Source organism: Tamandua tetradactyla, chromosome 7, assembly GCF_023851605.1.
Source record: "Tamandua tetradactyla isolate mTamTet1 chromosome 7, mTamTet1.pri, whole genome shotgun sequence".
Classification (NCBI taxonomy): Eukaryota; Metazoa; Chordata; class Mammalia; order Pilosa; family Myrmecophagidae; genus Tamandua; species Tamandua tetradactyla.
The window spans coordinates 65,288,981-65,309,309 of NC_135333.1; the positions used below are offsets into that span (position 1 = coordinate 65,288,981).

General features: G+C 46.3%; 1 protein-coding gene across 8 annotated transcripts in view; it reads left to right on the forward strand.

The window, feature by feature from the left end:
• Positions 1-9,869: 9,869 nt before the first annotated feature.
• Positions 9,870-20,329, forward strand: part of TSPAN9 (tetraspanin 9) — a 214,768-nt gene continuing 204,308 nt past the window's right edge. For 2 of the 8 annotated variants that reach the window (XM_077169699.1, XM_077169700.1), the window contains exon 1: positions 9,870-9,951. The gene's annotated coding sequence lies outside the window, so the exon portion shown is untranslated. Of the gene's footprint in view, positions 9,952-14,465; positions 14,535-20,329 lie in introns of all 8 variants that reach the window. The other 6 variants (XM_077169702.1, XM_077169698.1, XM_077169701.1 and 3 more) reach the window with 5 other exon arrangements.

The following is a 20,329-nucleotide window of genomic DNA, read 5'->3' on the forward strand; positions in this document are numbered from 1 at the left end:
TCCCTTCTATTCCTATCCATTGAAGTGCTTTCAACAGGAAAGGATGTTGAATTTTGTCAAATGTTCTTCTGCATCAATCGAGAAGATCATGTGGTTTTTCTACTTTGATTTGTTGATATGGTGTATTACATTAATTGATTTTCTGATGTTGAACCATCCTTGCATACCTGGGATGAATCCTACTTGGTCATGGTATATAATTCTTTTAATGTGCTACTGGATTTGATTTGCTAGAATTTTGTTGAGGATTTTTGCATCTATATTCATTAAAGAGATTGGTCTGTAGTTTCCTTTCCTTGTAATATCTTTGTCTGGCTTTGGTATGTGGGTGATGTTGGCTTTGTAGAATGAGTTAGGTAGCTTTTCCTCCTCTTCAATTTTTTGGAAGAGTGTGAGTAGGATCAGTACTAATTCTTTCTGGAATATTTGGTAGAATTCACATGTGAAGCCATCTGGTCCTGGACTTTTCTTTTTGGGGATCATCTTAATGACTGACTCAATTTCTTTACTTGTGATTGGTTTGTTGAGGTTGTCTATTTCTTCTAAAGTCAATGTTGGTTGTTCATGCCTTTCTAGAAAGTTGTCCATTTCATCTACATTGTCGAGTTTATTAGCACAAAGTTGTTCATAGTATCCTCTCATTACTTCCTTTATTTCTGTGGGGTCAGTGGTTATTTCTCCTCTTCCATTTCTGGTCTTATTTATTTGCATCCTCTCTTTTCTTCCTTTTGTCACTCTTGCTAAGGGTCCATCAATCTTATTGGTTTTCTCATAAAACCAGCTTCTGGTTTTATTGATTTTCTCAATTGTTTTCATGTTCTTAATTTCATTTATTTCTGCTCTAATCTTCATTATTTCTTTCCTTTTGCTTGCTTTGGGGTTAGTTTGCTGTTCTTTCACTAGTTCTTCCAAGTGGACAGTTAATCCCTCTATTTTTGCCATTTCTTCTTTTTTAATATAGGCACTTAGGGCAATAAATTTCCCTCTTAGCACTGTCTTTGTTGCAGCTCATAAATTTTGATATGCCGTGTTTTCATTTTCATTTGCCTTGAGATATTTACTGATTTCTCTTATAATTTCTTCCTTGACCCACTGGTTGTTTAAAAGTGTGTTGTTGAGTCTCCATATATTTGTGAATTTTCTGGCCCTCTGCCTATTATAGATTTCGAACTTCATTACTTTACGATCTGAGAAAGTATTTTGCATGATTTCAATCTTTTTAAATTTACTGAGACTTGCTTTGTAACCCAGCATGTGGTCTATCCTTGAGAATGATCTATGAGCACTTGAGAAAAAGGTGTATCCTGCTGTTGTGGGATGTAATGTTCTATAAATGTCTGTTAAGTCTAGCTCATTTATTGTACTATTCAAATTCTCTGTTTCTTTATTAATCCTCTGTCTAGATGTTCTGTCCATTGATGAGAGTGGTGAATTGAAGTCTCCAACTATTATGGTAGATGTGTCTATTTCTCTTTTCAGTGTTTGCCTCATGTATTTTGGAGCATTTTGGCTCAGTGCATAAATATTTATGATTGTTATGTCTTCTTGATGAGTTGTTCCTTTCATTAATACATAGTGTCCTTTGTTGTCTCTTTTAACTGTTTTACATTTGAAGTCTAATTTGTTGGATATTAGTATGACTACTCCTGCTCTTTTCTGATTGTTATTTGCATGAAATATCTTTTCCCAACCTTTCACTTTCAACCTATGTTTATCCTTGGGTTTAAGATGTGTTTCCTGTAGACTGCATATAGATGGGTCCTGTTTTTAAATCCATTCTGCTAGTCTATTTCTTTTGATTGGGGAACTTAATCCATTAACATTTAGTGTTATTACTGTATGGGTAGTACTTCCTTCTACCATTTTGCCTTTTGGATATTATATGTCATATCTAATTTTTCTTCTTTTTACCTTTACTGATAGTCTTCATTTCTACACTCTTCTCCACACCTCTCTCTCCTGTCTTTTCGTGTCTGCCTCTAGTGCTCCCTTTAGTATTTCTTGCAGAGCCAGTCTCTTGAGCACAAATTCTCTCAGTGATTTTTTTGTCTGAAAATGTTTTGATTTCTCCCTCATTTTTGAAGGACAATTTTGCTGAATATAGAATTCTTGGTTAGCAGTTTTTCTCTTTTAGTAACTTAAATATATCATCCCACTGTCTTCTCACCTCCATGGTTTCTGCTGAGAAATCTACACATAGAATTATTGGGCTTCCCTTGTATGTGATGGATTGCTTTTCTCTTGCTGCTTTCAAGATTCTCTCTTTCTCTTTGACCTCTGACATTCTGATTAGTAAGTGTCTTGGAGTACATCTATTTGGATCTATTCTGTTTGGGGTATGCTGCACTTCTTGGATCTGTAATTTTAAGTCTTTCATAAGAGTTGGGAAATTTTCAGTGATAATTTCTTCCATTAGTTTTTCTCCTCCTTTTCCCTTCTCTTCTCCTTCTGGGACACCCACAGCATGTATATTCGTGTGCTTCATGTTCCAATTCCCTGAGTCCCTGCTCACATTTTTCCATTCTTTTCACTATATTTTCTTTTGCTTGTCAGATTTTCAGATGTTCCACCTTCCAGTTCACTAATCCTATCTTCTGCCCCTTGAAATCTGACACTGTAGGTTTCCATTGTTTTTTCATCTCTTCTACTGTGCCTTTCATTCCCATAAGTTCTGTGATTTGTTTTTTCAGACTTTCAATTTCTTCTTTTTGTTCATTCCTTGCCTTCTTTATATTCCCCCTCGATTCATTGATTTGATTTTTGATGAGGTTTCCCATGTCTGTTTGAACATGCTGAATTAATTGTTTCAACTCCTGTATCTCATTTGAATTGTTGGTTTGTTCCTTTGGGCCATATCTTCAATTTCCCTAGTGTGATTCATTATTTTTTGCTGGCATCTAGGCATTTAATTACCTTAATTAGTTTATTCTGGAGATTGTTTTCACTTTTTTTACCTAGGATTTTCTTGCTGGATGACTTTGTTGTCTATCTGTTCTTTGACATTCAGTTCAGCTTATTCTGGACCACTAGCTTAGGTTTTGTTTAACAGAGCAGAATTTTTCAGTTCTTGCCCTGCCTATATGGTGCCTTCCCCCCCCCCCCCCCCCCACTTAGGAGCATCTACTTAGGTATTATAGACCCCAGCCAGATTTTCCCAGACCAAACTGGCCTCCTGGCAGGAGGGAAGAGTCACCTGTATCAGTTTTCCCTGAGGGTGAGACCCAGCAGGTTGAAAGATTTCCTATGGAGCCTCTGGACTCTGTGTTTTTCCTATCCTGCCCAGTATGTGGCACTTTTCTGCCTGCGAGTTCCACCAGCATAAGGTGATGCAGTACCTTCAACTTCAGCAGACTCTCCCTGCTGGGGGCATGGTGGAGACAGAGGAGAGGTTGTAGGCTGGCTTTAATCGCTTCACTTGTCCAGACCGTGCTGTCAGAACTCCTTGAAGGAGGGAATCCACCTGAGCTGGGCCCCACCCCTCTCCTCTCCTGAGGAGGGCACAGTCTCCACACAAGCTCTCAAACAAGCTTGTTTCTGCCTTTGCCTGGGGCAGTGCAGCCTGAGAAGCCCTGCTGCTGTATCCAAAGGCAGTCAAGCTTTTGTAAAAACAGCCACAAAAAGAAAGAGAAAAATCCTTCTCAGAGCAGGACCCCTGTTCCTTGGGTTTGCCAATCAAGAGCATTAGTTGGTATGTTGCTTTGTGTACCTTCAGATCCTATGTCCCCCCTCCTTTCCTTCAAGGTCCACACCCTTTCAAGTAGTATGTGCTATCTGATTCAAAAAACCTCTGTTTCTTTTCTTCTTTTTTCTTTTTCCGTCAGCCCTGCCCCCTCGTCGCCAGGGCAAAAATCAGCAACCTCCACTTTGACAAGGTTCAGCTGAGCTAGGGGCCTTTTTCAGTAGTCAGAATTTCTGAATTAATTCCACAATTGGAGCTTGGTTGCGCTCAGCCTCTACTGCTGGTAAAGTCCCTTCCCTTTCACCTCTGGGAAGCAGCCTGTCTGGGAGGGGCGCCGAATGCCATGACTTGGGGAACTCATGGTTCTGGGGGTGCTTGCAGCTGGTCCAGCTGGCCAGACTAGGGTATGCTGTGTGTCCAGCTATTTAGTACTGTTCCTGGCTATTTAGTAGCTATTCTGGAGGACGAACTAAATCCTATACCTCACTAAACCGCCATCTTGGCTCTCCTCCTCCAACTGACCTTTAACTCATTAAATCTGATGGGCACATTAGCCCTTACCTTTCTTGATTTTTCAGTAGCATTCAACTTTTGATTCTCCTTTCCCCTCTTTCCTGAAATGTTTTCTCTTGGCTTTTGAGATTTACCTCTTTTCTTGTTTTCTCTCTAGCTCTGATTGTGCCTTCTCAGTCACCTCTGCAGCTGCATTCTCCTCAACCCAGACATTATAGGTTGGAGATTTCAGTAGACAGAATGATGCTCCCTGTCCCCTGCAAAGATGTCCATGTCCTAATTCTTGGAACCTGTGGCTGTGGCAAAAGGGACTTTACAGATCTGATGAAGTTAAGGATCTTGGGATGGAGAGATTATTCTGTATTATATTGGTGGGCCTTCTTATAAGACAGAGGCAGGAGGGCTGGATTGGGAGAAAGAGAGGTGACAATGAAAGATGAAGTCGGAATGATGCCACTGCTGGTAGTGGGTCGTGAGTTAAGAAATGCGATGGCCTCTAGAAGTTGGGAAAGGCAAGGAACAGATTTCTCCTCTAGAATCTCCAGAAGGAATACAGCCCTGCAGATACTTTGCTTTTAGCCCAGAGGAACCCGTTTTGGCCTTTTGACCTCTGGAACTGTGAGATAATAAATTTGTGTTGTTTTATGCCACTACATTTATGGTAATTTGTTACAGAAGCCATAGGAAACTCATACCAAGCTCTTCTTGACTCAATCCTGGGCTTGCTTGCCTCACTCTCTCCCTAATTAATCTTTTCCTTACTCATGGCTTCAATGTCTACAAATACACAGGTGACTGCGCATATCCACCTCCTGCCCAAACCTTTCCTCTAAGCTCTAAATCTGTATATCCAACTACTTACATGGCCTCTGACTAGAGGTCTCAAAGGCCCTTGTACTCAACATTTCCAAATGGAAATCATGTCCTTTCCCTTAGATCTAGGTTAGACCTCTTCCACTCTTTCCCTTCTCAGTGAATGTCTTCCCCCGCTATCCCTTTGTGCTGGTCAGAAATCTAATGTGTCATTCTTGATAGCTTTAACCCCCTAATCTTCTACATCTATTGCCAGTCCATAAATATCATCTTCCAAATCTCTCTCAGGTCTATCCATATCCCTCCATAATCACCACCACCAACCTAGGCCAACCTAGATCAAGGTCGCCTTGTACCTAGACCACTACTAAGACCCCTTGAACCCATTATGGTCCCTGCCCCCTCCAATTTGTCCTCTACGCTATAGCCAGAGAGATCGTCTCAAAATTCAAATCTGATTATGTCACTCTCATATTCAAAATGCTTCAGTGATGACCTCCTTATCTTAGGACATACGTACATGCCAAAATCCTTAACTGGTCTGGCACAGTTACCCCCTCTGTAATTCTTTGTCCTTATTTTGCACTGCACTTCCCACAACTTCTCTGCTCCAAGTACATTAGCATTTTCTGTATTGTAGCAAGTTCATATTCGGGTTTAATGGTCTGTCTTTTTACATTTCAGTTTGGTCTGCAGGACAGAATTTAAACTGTGATTTTAAACTGTGGAAATGCCCTTGATAAGCATATAGGAATATTCTAATCCAGTAAGAAAGTGTAGCCAATCTAGCTATTACTGTTAAATTTATTGATTCTAACCACCATGCAAATTCCTCGGTTGCTACCCATATGTTCGGCTGGTATACATGTGGCACACACACACACCCAGACATTCAGACATGCACAGATAGTTACCACATGTTGCTGAATACTATACATCAAGTAGACAAATGCCAACAGATTTAGCTCTACCTGAAGGCCTTCTGCAGGGATGGACATTGGGTTTCTGCCTTTACAGAGTGCATGCTGACCAGCAGGAATCCCAGACACAGAATTTGTACTTCTCCAGATAGGGTCTTTAAACCGTTACTGAGACCTTGTAAATCCCAGGAGGCTCCAAACCAGCCCCTTCTTCAGAAATGCATGCTGCTGCTGGCGCTGACCCATCTTGGATTGCACACACACACGTGCACACACACATGCACACACCCACTCACAGAATTACTGGTATTCATTATGTTCAATGCTTTTCATCAGTCTCTCTCTGTTTTTCACACTTGAGAACTGGGATCCAGCCCAACTTTCACCTCCACCGCACATCTGAGGATACCTAGGAGTGTGATGCTACAATTTGATGAATATTAGTCTGGTTCAGAGGCTGCAAACTACAGCCCCTCCCACCCAAAGTCTGTTTTTGTAAATAGAGTTTCATTTGAACACAGCTGTGCTTGTTCATTTACTATTGCTTCTGGTTGCTTTCATACTACAGTGGTGGAGTTGAGTAGTTGTGCCAGACACAGCGTGACCTTTAAAACCTAAAATCTCTCTCCCTGGCCCTTTACAGAGAATGGTTGCTGAGCCCTCCGTTTTCCAACTGTCTTAGCAACCATCAATAACAAAGCAAGGTTGCCAATTTAATGATTAAAAACACAATAGGACACTCAGTTAAATTTAGATTTCAGATAATCAGTGATTACTTTTTAAAAAAACAAACAGGTCCCAAAGATTGCATGGCAATCCTGTAACAAAGACTCATAACATTCTTGTTCCTTCAATCCCGCCTCTGCTTGCCCCACCCTGCCCCACTCACCTCACTTACAGCTTTGAAAAGAAACAAGTTGAAGGAAGGAGGAGCACTTGGGATGGTTTGCATTCTTTCCAAGAGGGAGCATGGAATGGAAGCCTCACCTTGAGGGCTCTGGGAGGTCTGGATGTGGGGTCCTTTCTCCCAGAGCCTCTGCTGGGCTTTAGTGACTAATAACCACTCTTCAGATTTATTGCAAAAAGAAATGTCAAAAGGGTTGGAGTAGGGGAGGAATTGTTTCATTCTTCACCCTGGAAAGCGGTCTTTAAAACAGCAGCTCCACTGTGCATTTAACTGATGGTTTATAAGTCTTCTCCTTGTATGGTTTAATGCCCTGATTTACCGTTACTTAGCAAGAGATGAGGACATAGAACCCCTGGGGCAGTACAGGCTGCTTCTCACTCTATTTTCCTATCATCTCCTATCAGAGGATTGGCGGAGACATTTAGATGGCAGATAAAGTAACATTGTACATCGTTAGAAACTGGATGGCGTAGCAGTTAGGTGCACAGGCCTGCAGTCAGACTGCTTGGGGTCTTACTCAAGCCAGATCTGAATGATCTGGGGAAAATGCCCTAACCTTTCTGAGCCTTCATGTCCTCATCTGGAAAATGGGGAGATGATAACAGCACCTCCTATGGAGTTGTCATGAGGATCACGTGAATCGAAATGTGTAAAAGTGCTGAGAATAATGCCTGGCACAGAGTACTTCGGAAATGTTAGTAGTTTTTTGCTTTACAATCAAACTAGCAGAAACTCATGGTCCAACTTGAGGTGGGCTCAAACTTGGCCTCCAGCAGTGCCAGCTCTCACCACTAGGTGTCACAATCCAGCAGGCACTGGCCCTTAAGCTTGACTTGGGTGGCTGCTGGCTGGAAATTAAATTTCCAGCCTATTATCATTTTTGATTTGATTTGGTGATTTTAAGGGGATAAACGGACACACTATCTTTTGAAATTCCTGAGGATCAGGAAATTCCAGTGGAACTGCTGACATTCAGGGCTGGAAGAAGCTGAAGTACTGCCTTTGTTTATTGTTAGAGTGACATATATTGTTTGAACCAGGATATTTTGAGCATAGAAGGGAAACTATTAATAACTAGGCCAGAATAAGAGTAGCAAATGAGAAGTGTCCCAAGAACCTGGATATGGTCACTCTGTCTGTAGGGTGATTTTCATGCCTTGGCAACTTTCAGGATCTCCAGGATGGAAATCCAGCGACATTCCTCAGAACACCGGCACAGTAAAAGCATATGGCGTTATGCTTTTGGGAGCTCTTTTCCTAAAAGTGCCTTGCTCATTGTAAGGTCATTTGTTAGAGTTTTGTCCTTGGGCAGGTGTGACCAGTACGTGTCTGCCTTTCAGACAGCAAGTCACCTTGTGGGTCTCCTTTGAGCTGAATAATCCCATATGCTCTGCAGCTTTTCTCCATAGGTTTTTCCCTCCAGCTGTAAATCCCTTTGAGGGTGTTGGGTGCTCCATCTCTGGGTGTATGGAAGGAGGGAGAGCAGTGTAGCCATTTTCTGGGTTGTTCCTTAGGAGATTCTTCTAAGGTTGCTTTCATATTTAAAACCCTTAATTCTATTATCACAGATTTGCTTACCTTCTTTTAAGGGACAAGAGAAAACTAACATTTGTTGAACACCCACCAGGCATCAGAAGTTGCTAGGGGCTTTTGTTTCCAGCATCTTGGTTGTCCCATCAGCTCTGTGGTATCATTAGGCCCCATTTCACAGATGAGGAAAACAAGGCCTAGATAGGTCACAACTCACAAATGGCAGCGCTTATACAACCAGGTGGCTTCCACTGTTTTTACATTCCTGTAAAAACACTCACCTGGGAGAAATCCCTAGCAGGCTCCTCTTTGGGCCTCCATTTACTCTTCTGGAAGCTGGTCAAAGTTGGTGCCCATGTGCTAAAGGGATGCCACAGGGAGAGGAGAGATAGGGGCTTGTGGGGGTTATTTGGGAAGCCTTCATGGGGGTGCATGTGTCACTGAACAAAGTTTTGAAGGGAAGGAGGAAAGCATTTCGTTTGGAGGGGAAGGGGAGGCAGAAGGGTTGAATTATTGGCTTAGGTCTAGCAGACAAAAACAGATTGCATGTGTAAGAGGGTGGGGGTGGGGGCAGGAGAGTGGAAACTGCCAGCTCTAATTAGAGGGGAGCAAAGAGGACCCTTGTGATACAGGCACAAACTAAGAATTTGTGTCAAATCATACTTAGCAAATGGGCGTCCACGTGGGAAGCATCAATCAATTTTTGATCATAAAATATGGCTTTTTAATCTTCACTTCGTTAGAGTCCAGACCATTTGGCTTCAAGAACACAGGCCTGGAAAAGTTTAGAGGAAGTTCTAAGCCAGAGGAGTCTAACTTGAGTTTTTCCCGCTTTGATTCAATTCCGGCCACGGTGCCCTTTCCAACACTTGGAGGCCTTTAACTCCTGGGGAGACACACACAGGCTTCTCTACCAGGAGTATCTCCGGGCAGTATCTAATGCACACCCGCGTTGTCAACATCTCAAATAGTCCGCCCGAAATACCAGGGAAGGATTTCTGAGGGGGGGTTGGTGAGGCCAGGCAGCCTGGCACGAGGGGAAAAGCTGAGACCCTAGTCAGGACGGCCTTTGGGGTGGTGTTTGGAAGCGGGGGCCCAGATGCGGGCACTACCGGGCCCTGCCCTCCCTCTCCCCAACTCTGCGAAGGGCCGATCCCTGCGTGCGGGAGACTGGGTGAGGAGGGGGGCTCCCGGAACCCCCAGGAGGCGGCAGTGCCCTCTCCTCTCTTCTCTGCTCCCTCAGAGCTCTCGCGCTGGGGCCCTGGCAGGGGGAGTGAAAGGCCCCAGGCCCCGACACGCCTTTTCTCTGCCCGCGGCGGGGTCCCGAGTGCCTGGCCCCCGCTCCCTCGCGGAGCCCCTTCCCATCTCCCTCCTCCTCCCCTTCCCCCCTCCCCCTTCCCCTCCCGCCTCCCGCCCGGGCCCCTCGATTCGCCCCGCCCCCGCGACGCCCGCCCCGCCCGGCGGCCCTCGCCATTCCCGAGTAGGCCCCGCCCCTCCGTCGCGAGCCCCCAGCCCCGCCCCCCGTTTCCGCTGGCGGCGGCCGTGCGGGAGCCGGAGCCGAGCTAGGAGCCCGCATTCTTCCGAGCGCGGTGAGCGCGGCCCGGGGCTGGCGGAGCGGGCGGGCCGTGAGGCGGGGGCTCGCGAAAGGGCGAAGTTGTGGGGCTCGGGCCGGCTCTGGGTGGGCCGTCCAAGCCCCAGACCCCGTCCCGAGGCGGGGAGCGGCTTGGGGGCGCCCCGGAGAGGTGGTGATCTGGGCAAGGGGTGCCGGGAGAGAGGGAGTTGGGAGAGCTGAGCGAGGGTTGAAGTTGGCGCAGTATGAGGGGACGGGAAGCGGGGCGGGAAGGAGAAGGTGTGCGGGGGGGTGGGGCGAGCGAAGAGGGGGTCTGAAAGGGGAGAAGACCTATTGGGAACCGGGTTGCGGGAGTGGAGAGCGGAAGCCGGGGAGGTGGTATGGGAGGTCTGTAGGATGCAGCAGAAAGGGAGAGCCTCGGAGCTGTCAAGGGTTAGTGACAGTGTGGCCCGTAGCCGGGAGGGCCAGAGCTGGGTTACTGCCTGCAGCTTCCCGGGGACCTCTGCCCACTCCCTGGGTCCCTCTGGTACATGTGCACTCAGAGTGAACAGGGCTTTGGCACGCTACGAGGTACAAGATGTAGTCCATCTGTGCATCCAAGTTTGGGACTTTTGAAAAACTTTCTTGTGGTTGAAAAAACATCCAAACAAGAAACTGGTTAGTCATGAGAGCAGTATTGTACTTATGCATCTTGGAACTGGAGTCCTGGATCTCTGAAAAATATGGTGGCCCCTTCTCCTCTCTTTTCCTCAAATTCTTGTAGTGTCTGGGGAAATTGGAAGCCTTAGGGTAGCATGGGAACCCCTGAGCTGTATTGACTTTTCCTCCCTATCTCCAAAAATAAGATAGAAGAGTAGTGGGCTCACTTCCCTTTGATTCAGAGAACTAAGCTCTGTTTGAGAATGTCCTTCAGACTTGCTTCAGTCCCCTTCTCTGGGGAGACTGCTATTTCCTCCTCCAGGAAGCTTTCCTGGACCAGTGGAGAAAACCTTGGACTCCCGATCCCTTATACCAGCCAGCTTCCCTCTCTCTACTAAAAATAGCCATGGAGAATGTTTTGCACTTATGTTCTGCTATAAAGATGTTCAGTCAGCTTGCCATCAAAGTAATGGGGCGGGGAGGAGAGGCCTTATGGATAATTTCAAACAATGGACTGGTCAAATCATTTATATTTAGCTAAGGAATGCAGCCGGGTGGGCCAACATTCACACCGACTTCCTACCCTGGCGCCTGGACCTGGCATGGCTGATGCAACTGGGCTGTGCTTTGAGGGTGGGGGGGGGGGGCGCCAGGGAATAGGTTTGGGATGATAAACCTTGAAGGTGATTCAGTTTAGTACGTGCTCATTGAAGACTTCCTCTGTGCCAGGTCCTGAACACTTGAGAGGGACTGGAATGGAGTGAGATTTTGTTTATCCGATTTAACAGATTTTAATCTTCTGGTTGGGCTTTTAAAAAGAATGAGCAGATATTTAATATTAATAATAAGAATGACTCCTATTTATAGTAATTTATAGCTGGCAAAGTGCTTTCTCTGCACATTAGCTGAATATAATCTTTTTATTTGTATGCTGTATGGCAGGGTCACATTTTATTCTATTTCCATGTCAGTATCCCGTTAATGCCGCTCCATTTGTTGAATTTATTTGTTTGGTTGTTTTTGTTGGTTTCTTTGTTTGTTTGGGAAGTGCATGGACCAGGAATCAAACCCGGGTCTCCTGCATGGCAGGCGAGAATTCTACTGCTGAACTACCCTCACACCCCCTGAATATAATCTTATTTGATCCATGCATAATCTTGTGAAGTATTTATTATTTTTAATCACCTTTTTACAGATCAGAAAAATGAGACTTTAAGTTCACAAACCTAAGTTGAACAGAACTTGAACTCTGGCTCCTGACCCCTCATGCCCTGTGTTCTTTTGAACCATACTGCCTCTCTGCCGTTTCTCTCTGTGGAGTCTGAGTTCCAATCTCAGCCCTAATACCACCTATTTGTGCTATTCTGGGAATACCTCCCATCTCCACCCCTCCTATTGGATTTCTAGAGTCTCTTACAGCTCTGAAGTTCTGTGATTTAATTGGGGAAGACAAGATGAAATATATTAGATCATTAATGGTATACGATGATATCAGCAGTCAGCCAGTTAATAAATGAGCTTTATTAAACTCCTACTCGTGCTCAATAGATTCTGCCCTTGAGGAGTTGGTGAGGAGAGTTGTGTTGAGGCAACCCAGTGTACATGGGAAACCTTGGGCTTTGGGGTGGCTTGTTGGGGGGCTCTCCTTTGTCCTTGTCTGTACCCAAGTGCCAGCACTCTCAAATGGATGAGTGAATTGGGGAGGCCTTGGGCAAGTGCCTTTACCTCTTTCAACCTCAGCGTACTCCTTGCAAAATGACGATAACAGCATCAAGCTCTCAAGGCCTTTGGAAGGAGCAGATGAAATAATGTATGTGAAATGCATAGCTTAGGGCCCCATGCACAGCAGGTGGGCAGTAGATTGGTTGTTATTTATAAACTAGCTGGGGAGACTAGACTAATATGCTTGGAACAAGAGAGGACAGGATTTCTTTTCTTGCACCATTAAGGCCCAGATCTGCTGTGGTGTCATCCCTGCTGACTCAGAAGGCATGATCCAACCCAAGCACCTTAGCTTGGTACTTAGCCGCCTTCCCATCCAGCCCCAACCTGCTTGTCTAGCCTTACCTTCCCATCTTCTCCTTCCAAATATCCTCGGTTCTAGCCAGACTTATCTCTCAAGTGTGCTTTGCTTCTTCCTTCTTTGCACCTTAATACATTCTTAGTTCATACTGTTCCACTTTACTGGCATACTCTTCCCTTCCTTCAAGACCTCTTTTATGTCTGAGGTCCTTCATGGAGACTTCTGTGGCCACCCACAAAATGGGCTTTCCCTGGAGTGCCTAAGGGCATTTTCTGTCTTCACCTCTCTCCTGGCTCTTTACACTCTGTATGGGAGTGTGTACGAAGTCCTGGTAGTGAAAAGAAAAAAAGAGAGAAAGGTCCTTGTCTTCATGGGGCTTCATGATCCAATAAATGGTTAAGAAAGTGTTCAAAAAATGATAATTCAAAATATAAGGTGAGTGGCTTTTGAGAACAGAGTATTCTGTGGGTTCACACAAAGGAATGAATTGCCCTGACTGGAGAGAAATGCTGCTTCATGCAGCAGGTGGTGTTAGACATGTAGCTGAAGGGTGGTTTGCATTTCAGCAGAGGAAGGAAGGATTGGCTTGAGTGAGCAGTGGGGTGCATGCTTGCTCACTTTGACTCATGCATGGCATGGGTGTTGGGAGGCAGATGGAGAAGAGAGGCTAGACAGGTAGATCATGGCCACAGTGTTGGTGGCTTCTCATACCCAACCAGGGATTTCATCCTTCTCTACATTCTGTGAGTTCCTACCATGCACAGGCATGAGCTGCAGCTGGGGAGACAGCTGTCAACATAGGGTGGCCTCAGGTGCTTTGCAGTTTTTGAGTAGGAGTCGAAGAAGCAGAGCCAGACTTAAGGAAGGTGAATCTGGAATCTGTAAAGAGGGGATGCCATGGTGAGGAGAGCAGCTGGGGAGCAGTGAGGAGTGTAGAGGAGGGAAGGAACCTGAGATATTTTGGGTGTGGGATGAGACAATCTGTAGGTTGATTGAAAAAAAGATGGTGAAGAGAGGATGAAGAGGGATTGAAGCTGATTTTGAGCTGGGGTGTTGTGAAGATGCAGTGCCATTTGCTGTTTCCAGTGGGTATCAGTGGATTCCATCTGAAACTGCTTCTGATCTCCCCTTTGCTCAGTTCTCACTTTGCCTGATGAGCGGCATAAGGAGGCACATTGTGGACCCCTGATGTTCTAAAGAAATGAATCTTGTATATCCTAGAATCCCAGATTTGCATCTGTGGTAATATTCGTACACACCTCTGGCTTTCTTTGGAGTTTTATTTCTGCACAGTCAAATGTTTCCTGTATATATCTTCACACCCCGAGTTAACTGCCTTTTCAACTTCTGCAGCAATTTTATCTCTCACTTGATGGCTGTTTTCCACAGAGAAGCCGACTTCTAGAACCCTTCCCCGGGGCCTGGAGGGGTGTCTGCCAAAAATGACAGAGTGGCCTGTTGCTTTACATGTCTCAGCAAAATGACACACTTTTACATATCTTGAAACTTTGGGTCATACCTGAATGTCCAGAATTACACATGGTAAATCCTTGGATGCCAAAGGTGAACACCAGGAATAGTATGTGGTGTGGATACAGTTGTCCCTATCACTGCCCAGTTCAGACATCACTAATCAATTGCAGCCGTCTTTCCTCCTGAGCCAGAACTCCAGTTCTACTCATAATGCCTCAGGCGGATTCCACCAGCTGAGTGAAACTGGCACTGGAGCTGTTTGCCCTTTATGGCCTTCTCCATTTGTGGAATGAACGGATTCTTGACCGGGGACTGCTGCCCTAGAGTGGCTAGCACTGGACAAAATTCTCCCTAGAGTGGTTTCAAAACAAAGTGATGACCTAATATTTCCCCCCCAGCAGGAATATCCTGGGATCTTCTCTTAATCTGTCAGCAGCCAAGGTTTGCAGGAAATTCAAAGAAAACAGGTCAGTGCTGGTCTGCCTCCATTGTATCTGTGTTATGAATTCTGTCTAAAAAAACAGTCTTCCTTGCCCTTTAACTGTGGGGAGGATAAAATGGGATGCTGACGTTTCCTAGATTTCCCTCTGTTCTAGCTTTTGACTTTTAATTTATAAGCTTCTTAAATTGGGCTTTGGAGGCCAGAAGAGAAGTACCCCCTCCCCACTGTTTCGGGTTGGTGACTTACTGTACTTAGTTTCTTTCCTGGCCATCCCAATTGTGTTTCGGAAGCCTAGGGAAGCGGGAGAGGCCAGCAACTTCCTGCTTCCTGTCTCCTCCTCGCAGGCTTGGGAGTCAGGGTGGAGGACCTTCTGCTACAAGGCCAGAAAAGCACCTATGGGATTCTGGTCACTTCTGTATGCTTCTGGGTGCGCCTCCTCAGCCAGGACCCTCCCCAGGGCGTTCGTTGCTGCTCCTATGGGTCCCTGGGACCTTGCTGATAGCTTCTTTTTCTTTGTTTGTGGCACTTGTGCATCCAGGCCCCTGCTGAGCTAGAGCTAGGCAGGAGCTACATGGGCAGCTGGGGATGTGCTGATTCAGTTTCCCTAGGGGTACTGCTTATAGATCTGGGACTGTTAGTAGCTGGAGGCTTGGGCCTTTTTATGTTTTGATTGATGTGCAATTCATTCTGTGGCTTCCCCCTGCTGGGTGGTTTGTAAATCTCCTCCCTTCCCTGAACCCAGCTGTGTGGTTGATGTAGGAGGACAGGAATGGTACTGGAGAGGAGCAGGGATGGTACTGGAGGGTGGCTTATTTTCTCTTGAGTTCCATGAGGGATTATTTGGTGGCCTACGAGGCACCAGGAGCCTCTTTTTATTGTCCTGCCAGGCTTTGCACGTTGTAGTTAGGATGCTGGCATTAGTATCTGACATCATCGTGAGCCACAGTTCCTTGACTGTTTCCCTATGTTCCCACCAATTTAATTTAAATCTTCTGATATCTTAATCTCAATCATATTTAATTTTCATAATAATCCTGCGAGGTGGCCGTCGTTTCTCCCCATGTTATGGCAGCAGCAGCCAAGGCAGAGAACGGGTTAGAGATTTGCCCCAGACCAGTCATTAGAGCCAGGAATTCAAGTCAGGTGGTCAAATTCCTTGGGCTGCCCTTGCTGATACAGATCTGCTGCCTGTTCTCATCACACCCCAGGGAATCTGCTCCAGGTCCCTCCTTGAGGTGTCTTGCAGCGGGAATGTGGGAATGCCCAATTCAAGTCCTTCTCCCGCCTCCCCTAGAGCCTGGAAGAGTGTCTGCTTTCATTCCATCTGCCCTGGGCCTTGGAGTGCTGCCTACAGTTGGGGTGCTGCCTTCGGTCAGACCCTGCAGTGCAGCCAGCACGTGGGCCTAGGCCGAGGGAGCTCAGTCTGGGTGAAAATCGAGGTGGCAAGGAGGGAAAAACTTGAGGATGAATGGATAGCCATCTTTGCTGCCCGGCACCGCCTCCTGGCTGCCCGATCACACGTACCCTGGAGGGCCTGCTCCCAGGGGCCTGCAACGCACAACCAGGTGGGGAGCTTCACAGGAGGCTTGTGTGGCCTTGGGGAGACAGACAGCTATTTCTAGCCTGAGGACATCTTCCTTCTGTGCATCTGTGTCGAAGCCAGAGTAAGGGAGACCTGAGTGAAGGACTTTCTGTAGAAGATGTTTGCCATCTCTCCTGGGACAGTTCTCATCTGGCCTCTGCCTCTGCCTCTAATTGGCTCTAAGAACTTTGGCAAGTTAATTCCTTTCTTCAGGTTGGTTTCCTCACCTGCAAGATGAGAAACTGGGTGAGGAATTGCCTCTGGTGTCCCAGGTTTCTGGGGCGGGCTGAGGGGCGGCCTGGGTGCCGGCTTCCTGTCTTGGGGCTCTCCTAATACCTTTTCCTCTCACACGTGTCTTCTCTGCTCCGGCCCAGTGGTGGATGGAGGAGGAAAGTCTGGAGTTAATGAGTAAACCAGAGGCTCTGATTTCTAATGGGAGCTGGGCTGGGACAGAGATTGTTGACAGAGATGATCGCCTGTCCTGGTGGTGGCAGGGTCTCGTGGCCTGACTTCTGTCCTGTTCTCACAGCTCTGCCACTACTTTCATTTTAACTCTCTGCCCGATGCATTTAAGAGTTAAGAAAGGCTCCATTGCTGTACTTGAGCCCTACAAGTTAATAATTTCAACTTCAATTATAGTCACAGCATAATGAACCAAGAATATCTGCCTGTGGTTAAGTTCAGCTTCCAAACCTACTGCTCTCAAACCAGAAACTCAGCTTAAACTGGAGGTGCCCCTCTGCTGATTTTATGAGTGTCACAGCATGATTTCCCTCTGCACTCTGGAACCAAATAGAGATTATTGTTTGACTACCCGTTGTCTGGTATTATCCGCACTTTTGAATTTACCACACCCCCTTCCATCTTCTGTCTCCTCTCCCCTCCCTACAGTGGTTGGCTAGAAATTGGATTTTACTCTTAGTACTTGTTTACTTTCTGGGAGTCTTGTGACCATTTCTACACTCAGTGGTCAGCATTCATTGGAACCTCTGATTCTGTAGAGGGAACAGGAAAGGATGGGGCTAGAGAACAGTCTAGGGAGTCTCCAGTGGTTCCAGCTCTGGTCTCCCCACTTGTTGGGGAGGCTTGGCTGTCAGGGTCCTGGAGTCTCCAGTGCAGGGCCCTGGGTAGACCTTGGCAGCTTAAAGCCGTTGCTAATGCGTACAGCACCTTTGTGCAAATTTGAAAAACTTGCTCTTCCTTAAGTTAAGAAAAATGATTTTAAAGCTGATATATTATTGTACAACTTGAGCAGTATCCAACTCTGCCTTGTAGGGGGTGGCGTCTAGAGTGCTGATGGCTGGGGTGCCTGTGTTGCTGGCAGCACCTCCCATTCCTAATGAGGGGACTACGTCAGGTTCCAAATTGGGGGAGAGGAGCTGAGAGTGGGGAGAGCAGTCAGATGAGGGAAGCAATCTCAAGGGATGTGCAGAGCCAGGTTGGAGCAGGGCATGGCTGTGCATGAGCATGTCAGTGAGGGTGTGTGTGCTTGCCCTAGCCTGTGTATGCTGGTGTGTGCCTGCAGGGGTTTGTGTGGGAGGGAAGTCTCCTGCATTGTCCTAGGACTCAGCTGCAAGGGCCATCTGTGCCCTCTAGTAAATCAGCATGCACCTGTGACATGACCATCCCTTCTGTAGAAGGCAATATAAAACCTGAATACCGGTGTCTGACAGCTCTGCCCGTGCCCTCTCACCTGGGTACATGCCACAGTGTAGAAATGGAGGCTTAGGGGTGGGGTCTCTCCAGCAAGCCCAGGACAGGGGTCCATGCAAGGGACAGGTGGACAGATCCTGCCTTAGCAAGTTCCTGGTGGGCCAGACCCTATAGGATGGCTCAGCGGGCCAGGGTGATGGACTGGGTTTGAGTGGGAGTTGTGTTTCTGTCTGTGTCAACATGTAGAATGGCATAGTTTTACTTTAGAGAAAGTGAGGTAGAGGTCTAGGCTTGCATTTTTCCACTTGCCTTGATCCTGGGAGATTCTGTACAGCTTTGTTTAAAAACTGAATGTGTAGATTGCAGAGAACTGCACAGGAAAGAGCCACCGGTCCCCTAGGAAGGCAGTCAGGTTTGAAGTCAGGGTTTGGTGTGTAGTATGTGGGACCTGGAGGGTGGAGTGGGGAAACTCAAGAGCGCCACGAAGTCATGAATCCCTCTAAATCGGCAGCCATTTCCAATTGGCTTCCATGATGTACAACTGGAGATGGGGGTGGCAAGGAAGCACAAATCCAGGGCCATCAGCTGCCATTCTAGGCTGTGGGCAGTGGAGGGCAGCCGGGTTGGAGCTATGCATCTTGGCCCTGTCCTCTCGTAGTTAGAGAAGTTGGGGATGGTGATGGGCAGTCAGTGTGTGTCGAGGAAGGTCTCCTTTGAGGAGTGGTCAGCACCCGCAGTGCAGGGAGAACAAATATAGGACACTGTCCCACCAATGGCAGAATTGGGTGGAATTTTCTCTGAGGACCTGAAGAGGGACTCTACTCTTGACTGGGCTGGAATTAGAGAGACAGAGGAAGGGATTCTTTGAGTGATTGCAGAGATAGGAGGGAAGGCTTGGGCGGTGGAGATGGGCATGGCCAGAGTAGGGGGGCTGGTGGAGAGGGGCACAGGGGAGAAGGAGGAGCATGGCTGGTAAGAGAGGGGAGGCTCCTCAAGTGGGACACTTTGAATACCAGCCAGAAGAATTCGATTTTAGAAGGCTGGCAGTGGGGAGTCAGTGTTGGTGCTTGAACAGGGGAATAGCATGAAAAGTGATGTTTTAGGAAAAATTAGCTTATGACAGAATTAAAAAATTAAACATTAAAAATGTTTTATTTTGAAATCATTGCAATTTACAGGAACGTTGCATTACACAAACAGTGAACCCAAAATTAAACCAGTTACTATAGTCAAGTCGTACAATGATATAAATGTTGTTTCATCAGTTGTGACAAATGTTCCACACAAATGCAAGGTGTTAATAGTAGGGGGCATGTGGGAATCCTGTAACTCATGCATGATTATTCTGTAAACCGACAACTTCTCTGTTAAGGAAAAAAAAAATACTAAAACAATGCAAAGAACTGCTATGTACCCCTCACTCAGATACTGAGATTCATCATCTATTAGTATTTTGCCACACTTGCTATATCATTTGATCTTTCCTTCTGTCTATCAATCAATAGATCATCTATCTCCCTACCTATCATGTCAAGGTAAATTTAAAAAAAAATGTCTTTGTTACAAAAGTAATACAAGCTCATCACAGTATTCAAACATTCCATAAACAGTAGGAAAGGAAACTCTCCCATAATCCTACTCTCCAGTGTTAATTAATCAGTGTTAATTCTTAGGTTTGCATTCTTTCCAGGATTTTTAATGGTAGGTTAGCATTGGTTCATCCAGCCATTTTTCTTACCAATTTCCATAAGCATAATTGTCTTGTACTTAACTATTTGGCACCTTCTATAGCTGTCTTTCCACATCAGTGCATATATAATGACCTTATTCTTTTGATGAGCTGCCTAGACTTGCTGGATGGGCTTTGTATTGGTTATCTCTTTCTGTGTAACAAACACCCCCCAAGTTTAGTAGATTAACACAGCAGTTCTGTGACTTTACCTTTGGGCTGGGCTTAGTTGGGCTTGCCTGAGCCTATTCATGCTGTGGCTGTTAGCCAAGGCCTGTGCAGGGTTTGAATGGCCTGAGAGAGCCTCACTCAGAGACCTGGGGATGGTCCTGGATCTCCGCTGGGCCTCTCTCCCCGGACATTGTTTCTCATTCTCAGGGAAGCCAGCCTTTGAGGTGAAAATGGAATCTATGAGACCTGGAGGTCTAGGCTCTGAAATCTCACAATGTATCTTCCATTGCTTGGTCAAAGTCACATCCAGGGATGTTTATTCAGAGGTGGGAGAGTGCAATCCCTCCCTGTGCCTGGAAGGAGGAGACTTAGGGTAGTGGGAGTTGTTGTGGACTGAATCACGTCCCCATAAAGACAGGTTCAAGTCCCGGTCCTGTGGACATGCATGCATTTGTGAACAGGATCTTCCCCAATCCTATTAGTTAAGACCAGGCCAAACTAAATCAGGGTGGGTCTTAATCCGGTATAACAGGAGTCCTTTTAAGCAGAGGAAATTTGGGCGTGGCAGTAGGAGAGGTGGGTGACAGAAGGAGGCAGCCAGCCATGTGACAGAGGCAGAGCGTGAATTGTGTATCACCGGCAGGCCACCACCAGCCCGCTGCAGCCTTCAGAGCATGGCATTGTC